The following is a 14,090-nucleotide window of genomic DNA, read 5'->3' on the forward strand; positions in this document are numbered from 1 at the left end:
TTTGGGCATATAGGACAGCCTTCAAGACACCCATAGGAAAATCTCAATTTCAACTGGTGTATGGAAAGGCATGCCACCTCTCTGTGGAGCTTGAACATAAGGCCTTTTGGGCCACCAAACTTCTGAATTTAGATGCTCAAGCAGCAGGAGAGAAGAGGTTGCTACAACTCAATGAACTTGAGGAGTTCAGATTGGAGGCATATGAAAATGCCAAAATATACAAAGAGAGAGCAAAGAGATGGCATGATAAGAGGATCTCTCAAAGAACATTCGAACCAGGCCAAAGGGTGTTGTTATTCAATTCAAGATTGAAGATCTTTCCTGGGAAGCTGAGGTCTAGATGGACTGGTCCATACACCATCACCAAAGTATCACCTCATGGCTATGTCGAATTACTTGATGAAGCCTCAAAACAAACCTTCACAGCTAATGGACATAGGGTGAAGCACTATTTTGGTGGCCCCTGGAGCAAGGAAGAGAGTGTGCAACTCTTAACATGAGCAAAGAAGCTGCAATGTCAAGCTAAGGACAATAAACAAGCGCTTCATGGGAGGCAACCTATGCACAGGGAGTCTTTTATTCTCATACTTTAGTGATCAATAATGATTAAGTAGACTAGTACTTGGTGTATGCAAGGCACTAAGTTTGGTGTGGCCAATCTTGAAGTAATGGCAAAAGAGTGTTCTACAACACTTAACCACAAACTAAGTTTGGTGTCCATACATACACGAAAATGCTAGACTATGAAAGTATAGTCATCTATTTTAGTTAAAAAAAAAAAACAACGTGAAATAGCATATAATGTAGGTAAAATACTAAGTTTGAGGTGGCTATCTTTGGGATTAATTCCATAGAACACTTAGTCACAAACTAAGTTTGGTGTCTTTACTTACATTAATAATGCTAGGAAAAAATAGATTAGGGAATCAATTCATAAATTTTAATTTTAGTTTAGTCAATTTTGCATAGGAATATCATCATAGGTTGTTAGCTAGTAATGTCACTTTAAGAATCTCAAGCTTTTGGAATTTTGTTGCAGGAAAGAAAGAAAGAAGTGATGGGGAATCTTGGAGGGAGAGGTCACGGATACACAAGGAAGAGAAAGTCACATGAGTCTTGAACTTTGTGCATGGGGAAAAACAACTCAACATGCATTGGGCACAAGGAAGCATGCTTCCCATGCTATGACCGAACCATTAGAGCCATGCATAGCACCACGGAAATCACTAGAATCATGCATCCCTACCAAAGTTCACTTTAAATACTTCAACCATATTCATCAAACTTCACTTTTCCTCACTCATTCTTCTACCCCCCATAACCTCATTTCATCACCCGAAGTCACACTACACCCCCAACTCATTCCATGTTTCCTATATTCTTGCCTTAGGCCTAATCTTTACCCAACAAAACTCATGAAGCATTACATCCCCTCACATAACCGAAACACTCCACCTCCCTTCACCATCATTTTCTAGCTTGCCTAAGTCACGTTGTTGTCATATATCTCTCCCATTCACAACCATTTTCCTTGTGCTTGAGGACAAGCATTCATCTAAGTTTGGTGTGGAAGATTCAACCCTTGCAAGTGAATTTCAATGGCCTCATCATCAAGGGATAGGAGAGGAGATGAAGGACAAGACACCTTTGATCAAAGAAGATTCAAATCCAAGCAAAGATGTTGTTCCAGAGTTACCATTCAAGCTAAGAAAAGATGAATACCCTGAAATACAAAAAATAATTAGAAAAAAGGGATGGGAGCTTCTCTGTGACCAACCTCAAGAAGTGAGCATGCTTCTCATCCATGAGTTCTACACTAATGTGATAAGAGAATATGATGATGAAGAACCATACATGAGTTATGTAAGAGGTGTGACTGTTGATTTTAGCCCGGACACCATCAACAGGGTGCTAAAGGTCAAGGCAAAACAGTTCAAACGAGCTAGCTATGAAGAAAGGGTTGAAAATGACCCAAGATACATGGATGTGGTAAGTGACTTATGCAGAGTAGGCACGGATTGGGTGTTGGATTCACATGGACAACCACTCAAACTTCGGAGAGGTGATCTCATACCTCAAGCAATAGGATGGCATGACATAGTGAGGAGATCATTGATGTCCACTTCAAATAATTCTGAGGTAACGGTGAATAGAGCAATAATGATCCATTGTATAATGAAAGGAGGGGAAATCAATGTTGGAGACATTATAGCCAAGAACATCATTGACATAGCTCAAAAAGTCAAACAGGACAGCTGGCTAGGATATCCTAGTACTATTCTGCGCCTATGTGAAGAAGCTGGAGTGCCTCTGGAAGAATTTGGAGAAACTGATGTGGTCTCTGTTGGAAAACCTCTTACTCGAGAAAGGTTGGAATTCATCACCACAACCCAATTGGAAAGGCAACCTTTAGCAAGAAGGAAGAAAAGGAAAGAAGCAAGACAAGAGGAGGAGCCTCAAGAAATGGAAGAACCTCATACCTTGAACATGAATCAACTCCAAGCTGCTTTGGAAGGAATCTCTGGGCAATATTCACAAATTCAAAGAAGCCAAGAGGAACAAGCTCAACAACAAAGGGACCTTTGGCAATTGATGGATCAACAAAGAGGGATTCAAGTTCAATGGATGAACCAACAAAATAAATACCAAACACACATGATGGAATTACAACAAGAACAATATGCCAAGATGCAGGAAGCCATCAACAATTCAACTGTGGAACATGAAAAAGCCATGGAGAAAGTAATACAAGAACAAGCTCAACTAAGGAAAGAGCAAGCTCAGCAAAGAGAGCTTCTCCATAGGTTGGATGCTAGACATGATACATTTCACAAAGAGTTCAATGAAAGCAGAATGTTCAGGGAAGCCAGGCATAAGGACAGACTTGACTATGATATATGCACCCAAGAAAAGCTCAGTTACCTCTGTTCCACACCCCCATTACTCAACCCACAAATTAAAACCTTTAATGAAGCTCGCAAGATATTTGAAGAGCAGGAACTTGCAAGGGTGAGATTTAATCAACAGAGGCTAAAGGAGACAATGATAAGCTCAGGAGTATGGCCAAGAGAAGAGGGGGATACACCAATAAAACAACAAGGAGAACTAAGAAGGAAAAAGAAAGAAGATCCAAAGGGAGATTCAACAACAAAACAACAAGGAGAGCTGAGAAAGAAAAAGAAAGAAGATCCAAAAGGGAAAGGAAAGCAAGGAAAAAGGGACATGAAGACTAAAGGTGGTGAAGTTCCTTTGTTTTTCTTTATGCTTTATTAAATAAAGAAGATGTATGTCTGAAATATGGTATACCTTCTAAGATGCAATTTTTTTTTTCTTTTTGAAGCATTTTCTTTTATGTTGCCCATTCCATGCATCACCACTCACAGGTTTGGAATGGTTGCTTGTCTTAAGTACTTTTACTTGTCAATGGACTAAAAGATGTAGTTTGAGCAAGAACAGAGAGAATTCTAGCTTAAAAAGAATCATGTTGTCCCATAAGAAAGGTGCTAGTATATATACATTTATTGTGAAAGAATCAATGTTCAAGAAATTCAAAAGAATGCTTGCTTATACAAGACTAGTTCGGTTAAGGATCACAAAGACTTTATCAGTAAAAGCACAAATAACCTTGACAATAAAGAAAATAGAGTACAAAGAATGAAAGGCTAGGCATCAATGACAAAATTTGGATATGTGTCTGTGGTGATTGATGTTAAGAGACATACTTGGGCTAGTAAATCCGAGGGGTGCTTCATCACCCGATAACTTGAGTTAACTAACTCGGGATTATCGATTGAAAACCCACAATCAAGAGTAGCTCTATAACAGAACATTTAGCAACCCAAAGAGGTGCTGGACACCACTATCCAAACAAAATTTCAATGTTATATGCCTGTGATTGAATGTGTTAAGGAGAGAGGCTTGAGTTAGTAAATCTTTAAGAGTGTCTCAACACTTAACAACTTGAACCAACTGGTTTGGGATTGTTGATTGAAAGCTTATGCTAAAGAGCCTCCTTAAGACAAGATTTCGAGCTCATTTGAAATGAAAAAAAAAGGGGAATATAAAAAAAGAAGAGAAGCATCAAGGAAAGAATGGTTCAAGGGTCGTGTGCTAAGGTATAAAAGAAGTCTAGTGAAGTTAACCAATTTAGTATTGAAGCAAGCATTTTAATTGAAAAAGTTGAATAGTTGTGTTCAATTACAATAAATTAATGACCACACAAGTGAGGATGACATGCTCAATGAAAAATTACTCTCTGGAAGAACATTCAAGTCTTACATCTTAGATTCTTGTGACAAAGTCCTTTATACTTTGCTTGAGGACAAGCAACACTTTAAGTTTGGTGTTGTGATGCAAGTGCATATTTACTATATTAGCTAGTTAGTTTAGTTGGTTTTAGCTTAATTTCACTCATTTTCTCTAAATAAACAAGCTCTTTTATGAGTTTTGTCTTCATGCATGAGAATACCAAGGAACATGTGGATTCTAGCCAAATTCATGCAAATGATTTAAGGAATACATACATGAATGAGTATGAATGAATCTCATGAAATTTATTGCATGAATTGGTAAGACTTTGAAGCTATTTCCTTTGTTGATGATAGGTGATGAAACAAGAAAGCATGGAAGCAAGAATGATGCAAGCTGGGCAAGAAGAAGAGAAGTTGGCGTTGCCAACTTGGAGAAAGGCTGCGTTGTTGGAGGCAACGCCAGGCAGCCTTGGAAGAGAAGTTGGCGTTGCCAACTTGGAGAAAGGCTGCGTTGTTGGAGGCAACGCCAGGCAGCCTTGGAAGAGAAGTTGGCGTTGCCAACTTGGAGAAAGGCTGCGCTGTTGGAGGCAACGCCAGGCAGCCCTGGAGAAGCAAATGTTGGCGTTGCTAACTTGAAGAAAATGGTGCGTGTTTGAAGGCAACGCCCAGGCAAGCAAAGAGCTGAGCCAAGGAGAGCTCGAGGGCGTTGCCAACGTGGGAATGAAGAGGCGTTGTTCAAGGCAACGCTAAGCTAGAAGAATTTGCCCAGCCAAGAAGCTGGCGTTGCCAACGCCAAGAACTATAGGCGTTATTCAAGGCAACGCCAAGCAACAAGAATGAAGCCTTGGAGAGGAGCTCGAGGGCGTTGCCAACGCCAAGAACCATTGGCGTGCTCCTTGGCAACGCCAGAAATGGTTGCTTGGCTAGGCACCAAGCCTTGCCAACCACGTTGCCAACGCCAGGACGTGCTGCCAGCCACGTTGCCAACGCCAGGACGTGCTACCAGCCACGTTGCCAACGCCAGGATGTGCTGCCAGCCAAGTTGCCAACGCCAGGATGTGCTGCCAGCCAAGTTGCCAACGCCAGGACGTGCTGCCAGCCAAGTCTTGGTGCCAATCAAGTTGCCAACGCCAAGTCTTGGTGCCAACTATGTTGCCAACGCCAGAAAGAGCTGCCAACCACGTTGCCAACGCCGGGAAGAGCTGCTAACCACGTTGCCAACGCCAGCTTCTATAGGTGTGTTCAATGGTAACGTGGGAAGCAATGTTTGGAGCTAGGAAAGAGCATCGAGCACGTTGCCAACTCAAGAAAGCATTGGCGTGTTTGGTAACAACGCCAAGAAGCTTTGAATGGTGAAGAATGGAGGTAGCACGTTGCTAACTTGGAATATAGGGGCGTTATCCACAACAACTCCAACAAGGCAGCCTGACCTTACCTTCTTCAATGGAAGATATCCTGAGCTACAGAGATCCAAATTGAATGCTTCCAGTTGCGTTGGAAAGCTAACATTCAGAGCTTTCCAACCATATATAATAGTCTATGGTGGAGCACAAAATTGAAGCCAAACCAGAGTCATCTTTAGGCCCTAAAAACAAGAATATGAAGTTGAAATTCAAGAAGGCTAGAGATGAGCCCTGGAGGGGGGCACGAGCACGTTGCCAACGTGCTAGCAAGGGTGCGTTTTTGGCAACAACGCCAGCCTCATTTCCCTGCTTTGGGAGGCTAGGCACGGGCACGTTGCCAACTTGGCAAAATGGGTGCGTTTTTGGCAACAACTTGGCAGCTTGACCTTACCTTCTTTGAAGAAGCATAACTTGAGCTAGGAAAGTCCAATTGAGGTGATTCCAGAGGCATTGGAAAATAGACATCAAGAGCTTTCCAATGATGTATAATAGTCCATATTGAAGCAGAAGGTTGACACTCAAATTCTAGGCTACATTTAGCATGAAAGTAGAGCCAAGAAGAGGAAAAGCAAGTTGTTAGCAACAACTTGGGCTAGCAACGCCCAAGTCTGAAAGTTCACTCCCAGGAAATTGTGATGCACGTTGCCAACGTGCATTAAGGCCAGCGTTATTAACAAAAACGCCAGGCCATTGGGCCAGAAGCATGATGAATGAACTCTTCCTTTCTAAGTCTAGCAACACTTCTTCTAATTGAGCCAAGAATTCAACAAAGAGGGAGCCCATTACTAACCCAATTCAAGATCTTTGAAAGAGTTTTGGGACTAGTATAAATAGAGATTGAGTTTGTACTTTTGGGGGGACTTTTTGACACTTAGACTTTTTAGACTCTTAGCACTTTTATTTGGAGAACTCTTGAGCACTTCCGGGAGGATACCCGGAGAGCATTTTTTTGGTTCTTCTTGGAACTTCTCTTCTTCATTTCTTAAGCTTTAAGCATTTCCTTATTCTTCTTCATCTTTCTTTGCACTTAGTTTAATTTTGGTTTATGGCAATTGTTGTTGAGATTGGAGCTATGACTCACTAAACCCCACTTTCATTAGGGGGAAGAGCTCTGCTTGTTGGAATGAATTGGTGAACTCATCTTTTCCTCCTCAATTCTAGTGGTTGATCTAAAGAGGGAACTCTTGTTCTTCAAAGATTCAACCACCATCGAGAGAGGGGTTAATCTATATGAATTATGTGGTGAATTTGAGGAATGAGCCACATAATTCAGTTTAGAGTTCATCCTTTCATGATTTCTTTAATCAATACACCTTGGTTAGTATGTGAGATGTAACTCTCCTTGGTTGAGATTATGGGAGTTGTGTGGCTGGATTAGATTTGAGCTTCATCTCTTCTCATGAACAATTAGATCACGAGAGTGGCAATTGGTTATGTTGAGAGAAGTTGAATCACCAAGAGATTGGGATTCAACTAACCACTTCCCATGGATCTATACCCATGATTGAGAAGGATTTGACTAACATCAATTCATGAAAACTTGCATCTCTGATCCCTAATGATTCTCTCTATCATTAATTCTCATTTCTTTTGCTCTTAGTGCTTGAATACCCATTGCCCAATTCCCTTCTACACTCTTGCAATTTATTATTCTTGTCATTTACATTCTGTTTCTTTATTTCTTGATATTTACTCTCTTGCTCTTTAGAATTCAGCACTTTATTTTCTTGCAATTTACTTTTGATTTCATTTAAGTTTCTTGCAATTTAAGTTTCCGTTATTTACTTTCACTTTATTTCTCTCTTCTAGTTCTTTACATTCTTTGCCATTTAAATTCTTGCAATTATGTTCAAAAATCAAAATGCTCATGAAATCAAAACTATGTTTGCTTGACTAAATCTACCATTTAACTAAAGTTGCTTAAGCTACCAATCTCCGTGGGATCGACCTCACTCTTTGTGAGTTTTATTACTTGATACGACCCGGTATACTTGCCAGTTGTACGTGAAATCAAATTTTTACGTATCAAAGCCCATAGTAAAAGATGTCTAACTGTACCCATTCTGAGAACATTTCAGAGGGGCATTTCCTTAGCATACCTCTATACCTCTCCCAGGCATTATAAAGGGATTCATTATCCTCTTGTTTAAAGCCTTGGATGTCTAGCCTTAGCTGTGTCATCCTTTTTGGAAGGTAAAAGTGATTCAGGAATTTGTCTGATAACTGTTTCCATGTCTTTATGCTTGCTGTAGGTTGGTTATTCAACCACCTTTTAGCCTGATCTTTTACAGCAAATGGAAATAGTAATAGTCTGTAGACATCCTGATCCACCTCTTTATCATGTACTGTGTCAGCAATTTGTAAGAACTGTGCCAGAAACTCAGTAGGTTCTTCCTGTGGAAGACCGGAATACTGGCAATTTTGCTGCACTATGATAATGAGTTGAGGATTTAGCTCAAAGCTGCTTGCTTTGATGGGAGGTGTACATATGCTACTCCCATATGCAGCTGTAATGGGGTTAGCATATGACCCCAGAGTCCTTTTGGACTGATCAATCCCACTTAGATCCATAATGGATTGCAAATAGATATATTTTGTTTTTTTTTTTTGAATTAAACGAAAAAAAATAAAATAAAACAAAAGAAAATTAAAGTGAAAATTCGAAAATCAAAAAGAAAATAAGATCAAAGCAAATTGAGAACTGAATCAATTAGTTGATCAAAAAGATTTTGAAAACAGCAATTAAAAATATATGATTGAAAGATTTTTATGAAAAAGATTTGATTTTTGAAAAGAGGAAAAAGAAAAATAACAAAAAGACACCAAACTTAAAATTTTTAGAAAATCAAACACTAATTTTCGAAAATTTTTTAAGGGAAAAACACAAAGAGGACACCAAACTTAGAATTTTTATGAATCAAAAAGGGACTAAGAACATGCAAATTCGAAAATTATAAGAAAAACAAAAGCATGCAATTGACACCAAACTTAAAATATGAACTAGACTCAACTAAAAGACTCTAAACCAACAAAAATAAAACAGTCCTAATCTAAGCAACAAGATAAGCCGTCAGTTGTCCAAACTCGAACAATCCCCGGCAACGGCGCCAAAAACTTGGTGCACGAAATTGCAATCACACTTTTGCAACTCCGCACAACTAACCAGCAAGTGCACTGGGTCGTCCAAGTAATACCTTGCGTGAGCAAGGGTCGATCCCACGGAGATTGTCGGCTTGAAGCAAGCTATGGTTATCTTGTAAATCTTAGTCAAGATATCAGAAATTATCAGGATTGATTGTGAAAGACAAAAGAACATGAAATGATTACTTGTTTTGCAGTAATGGAGAATAGGTTGAGGTTTTGGAGATGCTCCGTCTTCTGAATCTCTGCTTTCCTACTGTCTTCTTCATCAAACACGCAAGGCTCCTTCCATGGCAAGCTGTATGTAGGGTTTCACCGTTGTCAATGGCTACCTCCCATCCTCTCAGTGAAAATATTCCTATGCTCTGTCACAGCATGGCTAATCATCTGTCGGTTCTCGGTCAGGCCGGAATAGAATCCAGCGATTCTTTTGCGTCTGTCACTAACGCCCCGCCTGCTAGGAGTTTGAAGCTCGTCACAGTCATTCAATCATTGAATCCTACTCAGAATACCACAGACAAGGTTTAGACCTTCCGGATTCTCTTGAATGCCGCCATCAATTCTAGCCTATACCACGAAGATTCCGATTAAAGAATCCAAGAGATAACTACTTAATCTAAGGTAGAACGGAGGTGGTTGTCAGGCACGCGTTCATAGTTGAGAATGATGATGATTGTCACGGATCATCACATTCATCCGGGTTAAGAACAAATATTATCTTAGAATGGAAGCAAGCATGATTGAATGAGAAACAGTAGTAATTGCATTAATCCATCAAGACACAGCAGAGCTCCTCACCCCCAACCATGGGGTTTAGAGACTCATGCTGTGGAAAGTATACAAAGAAACGTGTAAAGTGTCATGAGGTACTGATACAATGTTAAAAGATCCTATTAATAGTCAACTAGTAGCCTAGGGTATACAGAAATGAGTAAATGACGTAAAAATCCACATCTGGGTCCACTTGGTGTGTGCTTGGGCTGAGCAATGAAGCATTTTCGTGTAGAGACCTTTTCTGGAGTTAAACGCCAGCTTTTATGCCAGTTTGGGCGTTTAACTCCAAGTTTTATGTCAGTTCCAGCGTTAAACGCTAGAATTTCTGAGGCTGATTTGCCACGCCGGTTTGGGCCATCAAACCTTGGGCAAAGTATGGACTATCATATATTGCTGGAAAGCCCAGGATGTCTACTTTCCAACGCCGTTGAGAGCGCGCCAATTGAGCTTCTGTAGCTCCAGAAAATCCACTTCGAGTGCAGGGAGGTCAGAATCCAACAGCATCTACAGTCCTTTTCAGTCTCTAAATCAGATTTTTGCTCAGGACCCTCAATTTCAGCCAGAAAATACCTGAAATCACAGAAAAACACACAAACTCATAGTAAAGTCCAGAAAAGTGAATTTTAGCTAAAAACTAATAAAAATATACTAAAAACTAACTAAATAATACTAAAAACATACTAAAAACAATGCCAAAAAGCGTATAAATTATCCGCTCATCAAAAAGCATTCAATATTTAAGCACAAATCATCAATTTCTTGTATGAAAAAGCATAGAAAATAGGTATATGATGACATGTCATCACAGCACCAAACTTAAACCTTGCTTGTCCCCAAGCAAGAAAAGAATCATGTAATAAAGATTGACAATCCAAGGTAAGAAGAATAGCAACTCAATGTTCATGGTTAGCGAGTTTTCTATGCATGCTTCAATCACAAAAGAAATATAAATGATTGATGCTTCTATCTAGCTCATTTTATGAAATATTTTTCTTATAATTCTTCCTTGAAACAAGCTTTTGATTATTTTTTTTTGCTTCTCCTTTTGGGTGCTTTGCCCCATGAGTTAATAACAAAGCTACGACTTCTAAATGCTTTGTTTTCAAGTATTACCACTTGATATATAAGCACCACAAGCATTTAATTAGAGGACTTCATTAAGCTCATTTTTCTTTTCTTTTCTTGACTCTCTAATCATTGATGCTCAGAACCTTGAGCTTTAATGGAGTGCTTTTGCACTTGAGCCTAGCCTTGACTTCTAAGTGTTTTGTTTTCAAGCATTTGGCTTGATACATAAACACCACAAGCACTTAGCAAATAAATTGCCATTGGTACTCAGAGCCTTCAGCTTTCTCATTCCTTCCCTTTTTCTTTTCTTGCTTTAATTGTATTTGCTTCTTCAAGGTTTTCATGATTTCAAAAGATTTCACAAAATGTACTAGATGAAAAACTTCAATTAAATAAAATCCAATGCAATTGAGCAACAATCAATCATACTAGCTATCCAATACTTGTATGCACATGCTAAATTCTTCTTTAATTCCTTGTTTGTTTATGATCATGACACTTTACTGCTTTTGAACTCACAAACTTAAGTTGGTAGTCATAATGCCACAGCAACATGTTACAAATCAAAATTCAAACTATGCTTATTCATACCACACATGCATACAGAGAAGATAAAGACAATCATGCAAATTATAGTGTTGGAAACAAATGAGAGGAAAAGGAACTTTACAACCTTGTAGTTCATCTTCTCTATTGTTGTCATTTTCCTCCTATTCTCCTCCTTTTCCTTGCCAAACTCAGAATGCTTGCTCATCCTCAAGCAATAATTAGAACAATGGCTATGGGGCTAAGATGGATCATGAATGTCTTATACAATGAAATGTTAGTAGCACATGTGTTTTGAGCAAGCAAAATTTAAGATAAAAATCAAGGCACAAGAGACAGAGACATTTTGATTGCAAACATAAGAAGGTGAGCACAATACATTGCATAAAAGATAAGTGGCACACCAAACTTAATGTGACACTTTCACTTGGAATTAATGCAAGTATCTTGTAAGAATTTGAACCAAATTTTGTTGCATAGCAACACCAAACTTAGAATGCAATCATATGTCAATTTATTTGAATTAAAACTAAGCAAGTGAAACTGTTATTTGTTAAATACAATCACCAAGTGAAGAATCTGTCATGAGTAAGGATGTTTGGGAGATGTATTAACAAACACAGTTAATAAAAGAAAGCATTAAAAACAAGGAAATGACTAAAACAATCAAGAAAACTAAAATTGTCTAACTAAAAAAATAACACTGCAGCGGCATTATGATTATGTAAACAAGTGGTGTTGCTGGATGATTTGCATAAAAAAATTAAGTGGCACACCAAACTTAGATTCTTAGTGTGACACTTCCATGTAAAATTGATGCAATCATCCATGAAGATGGAAAACAGTTTGTTGCAGGGCAACATCAAACTTAGAATGTAACCATATGCCAAATTATTAAATTTAAACAAACCACAGAAAGAAAACAAAGCAGAGAAGAAATGTTACCTACGGTTGGGTTACCTCCCAACAAGTGCTCTTTTAGTGTCATTAGCTTGACATGTTGTTCCTCACTTTCTTCCTTTTCTTCTAGTTGGTTAAGAGGAATGACTCCAAGAGGGGAGAAGTTTCAGATAATGTCCCTTGTTTTGGCCTCTTCTCAGCAAGCTTCCTTTTGAATTTGGCTTGATTGAGATTGCTTGCTAGTTCAGGGACAGGATTGGTGCTTTTGTTAGTTGCCTTCACTTCTTGGATGTCAAGACATGGTTGCTGTGTGATTTTTAGAGTTTGATCTTCATCCAGAGCCTTTTGAATTGGTGGTTCAATGAGCTTGTCCTTCATGTGCCTCTCTGTTTCCCTTGAGTTTGGACGTTCTTGATTATCCTCCTCACTAGCTTGTTCTTCCACTTCCTCTTTTACACTCAACATTTGCTTTAATAGCTCTTTCATGGAGGAGGTTTGTTGATCTTCCCAAGCTTTCTTCATCTCCTCTTCATATTTTTCGATCAGTGTTGAGCATCTTTGGTCCAATGGAGTTTGAGGAGGTTGTGAGTGTTTAGGTTCTCTTGTCATCTCAAGTGCAGTTTTAGGTTCAAATATTTCCACCACCTCTTCCTTCTTTGCAATTTCACTTGATGCAGTAGCCTCTTCCTCTTGTTTTTCCTCCTTCTTCGTTGCACTCACCAATTGAGCTAGCTGCACTTCCATGTTTTTGAGGGAGTTTTCTTGTTCTTTCCAGACTTTCATTGTCTCCTCCTCATATTTTTTGAACATGGACTCAAGCTTTGAGAGCCTTGAGTGGTTCATGGAAGTTTGTGTGGGTGGTGAGTTTTGAAAGGGGCTTTCTGTTGAAGTATGGTCAAGTGATGATGTCTTTGGATGAATATCATATGGAGCACTAGAATTCCCTTCCCAGCCACCATTAGAATCATGACTTGCATCATTTTGTGGTTGAGGGAAATATCCCATATGATTTTCTTTCTCATCTTGTGGTTCTGAAGCATAGCTCCATGAATTGGAGTGCCCAGAATTTGAAGTTTCTTGGTGATATTCCCAACCACCATTAGAGATTGGTGATGGTGGGTGATATCCCATAAAATTTTGTTTGACCATAAGATGAGTTGAACTCCATTTGTATTTTGTAAACATCAATGAAATTTGAAATTCATGTCATAGAGAAAGAATTTCTTAGTGAGGCAATAACTCAAACACCTTGGTTTCAATCTAAAACAGAAAACAAAAATAAAGAAATGCTTGATCTAGACTTCTCACCCACTTAATCATTGTTGATCTAAATCAATCCCCGGCAACGGCGCCAAAAACTTGATGGTGTTTTTGTGGAAAAACGAATTTCCAACACACAAATCCAACCGGAAAGTATACCGGGGTCGCATCAAGTAGTAATAACTCACAAGAGTGAGGTCGATCCCACAGGGATTGATGGATCAAGCAACTTTAGTGGGTGATTAGTTTAGTCAAGCTAACATTGGTGAGTGAGAATTGTTGCAGCAGAATGTAAAATTGCAGTGAACATAAATTACAGAAAGTAAAATAGCAGGAAACTTAAATAACAAGAAAGTAAATTAACTGAAACTTAAATTGCAAGAATTGTAAATTGCATCAAATGTAAAGGGGGCTGGGGTGCTGGAAATTAAATGAAAGCAGTAGATCCAAGCTTAGAACAATTGCATGGAGATTAAAGTGCTTGAAAGTAAATTAGAAGCAATAGAAACAGAAAGGTAAAAATGCAGATGAAATAAAAGCAGCAGATGTAAACAGCAAGGCAAAAATTCTTGAAGGAGTAAACAGAAATTAAGTTCAGCTTAAGTGCAGAATAAAATTGAAAATCTCAGGAAATCATAGAGACTAGAAAACAAGTCTAGATCTCAATTCCTTCCTTGATCAAAGTAGAGGACAACTTGCAGAAGAGAAGAAAGATGAAAGCAGTAAAAGAAACTTCAGATCCAATTTC

Source organism: Arachis hypogaea, chromosome 5 (genome assembly GCF_003086295.3).
Source record: "Arachis hypogaea cultivar Tifrunner chromosome 5, arahy.Tifrunner.gnm2.J5K5, whole genome shotgun sequence".
In the NCBI taxonomy this organism is placed as follows: domain Eukaryota; kingdom Viridiplantae; phylum Streptophyta; class Magnoliopsida; order Fabales; family Fabaceae; genus Arachis; species Arachis hypogaea.